Here is a 1474-nt window from a genome sequence, read left to right as displayed (position 1 = left end):
AATTCATTCTAACAGATTTAATTGAGTGTCTGCTATGTTTGTGTAAGGCATATTATAATCATGGCTCTTAGATGTGAAATGCAAGAGAGAAAGAATTAATTCTCCTTTCCTCTCATACTGATTCGGCAATATATAGCTAGGTGTACATGGTTCTGTTTAAGTGGGTGAAGTTAATTGATCCCTCTCAAGTCAACAGTCTTATTCTAAAGATAATGATCTAGTTACAAATATCTTTATGCCATTTCTTGTCAAGCTGTGTGTAGTAGAAAGAACACTGGGGGGTAAAGAACATTTCAGGAAAGTAAATGAATATTTGAATAATCCACCTATGCCAGGAGGGGAAGTGGAGCCTATGAACTTTTAGCACTTGGAGGTGAAGGTGGTTTGCAGAGCCTTCTGGGTAACACAATTAATAACCAACTCATGCAACTTATTGGACCAACTGGCTTGGGAGGACTTGGAGGGCTTGGTGCACCAACAGGTCCTTGTCTGGCTAGCTTACTGGGGAATGGAGGGCCTCCAATGAGCAGCTCTTCACCAAGCTCCCAGAGCCAGTCAGCTTCTGTAACCCCATCTTCCACCTCTTCTTCCACTCCTGCTACACCAGCACCTAGTGCTCAATCAATTGCCTCTGCAACTAGTCCAAGCCCTTCACCGAGTTCAGGTAATGGAACCAGCACAGCAACAAGCCCAACCCAGCCCATTCAACTGAGTGACCTTCAGAACATTTTAGCTGCTATGAATGTGCCATCTGGGGCAGGACGTTGACTTGGCCAGTGTACATACTCCAGAGATCATGGCTCCTATTCTGGCCAATGCTGAAGTCCAAGAGCAGTTGCTGCCTTACCTTCCTTCTGGAGAATCTCTTCCACAAAGTGCAGAAGAGATTCAGAACACACTGATCTCTCCTCAGTTTCAGCAGGCATTAAGTATGTTCAGTACAGCTTGGCCCACTTATGATTCAGTTTGGTTTACCAACTGAAGCTATAGATGCAGCAAATAAGGGCGATGTCGAAGCATTTGCCAAAGCCATGAAGAACAATGCCAAGTCAGACCAAAAGGAAACAGATGCAAAGGACAAGAAAGACAAAGGAGAAGAAGATATGAGTTTAGATTAAATTATTTGCTGTCATTTAAGATACTGGGAACTCTTAGTAATTAAGAGACTGCAGTAGTGTCACTAGTTTATTGTGTACATTCATACCTACAGCCAGACTACAAAATAAAGGACTTTTCTTTTAAAAAGAACACTAGGTTTAGAGTCAGAGGAGGCCAAAGCACTTAACCATTCCGGGCCTCAGTTTTCTCATATGTGTAATGGAGGTAACAACCACATTTTATTTAGGAGCTATGGATTGCGACAGATGTTGAGGGAGATAAAAAACGTAGATAAGATATGATCCTCGCCCTTCCGAAGATCACAGTTTAATAATAACAATTGAGTATGATACACAGCATTACTTGATAAACACAT

The 1474-nt window shown here is 42.0% G+C and overlaps 1 pseudogene; it reads left to right on the top strand.

The window, feature by feature from the left end:
- Positions 1-235: 235 nt before the first annotated feature.
- On the top strand, positions 236-1118 carry LOC118847368 (annotated as a pseudogene).
- The last annotated feature ends 356 nt before the right edge of the window (positions 1119-1474 follow it).

The sequence above is a fragment of the Trichosurus vulpecula genome, chromosome 4, assembly GCF_011100635.1.
Source record: "Trichosurus vulpecula isolate mTriVul1 chromosome 4, mTriVul1.pri, whole genome shotgun sequence".
In the NCBI taxonomy this organism is placed as follows: domain Eukaryota; kingdom Metazoa; phylum Chordata; class Mammalia; order Diprotodontia; family Phalangeridae; genus Trichosurus; species Trichosurus vulpecula.
Note: the sequence above shows the minus strand (reverse complement) of the source record. Positions and strands in the feature narration are given on the sequence as shown.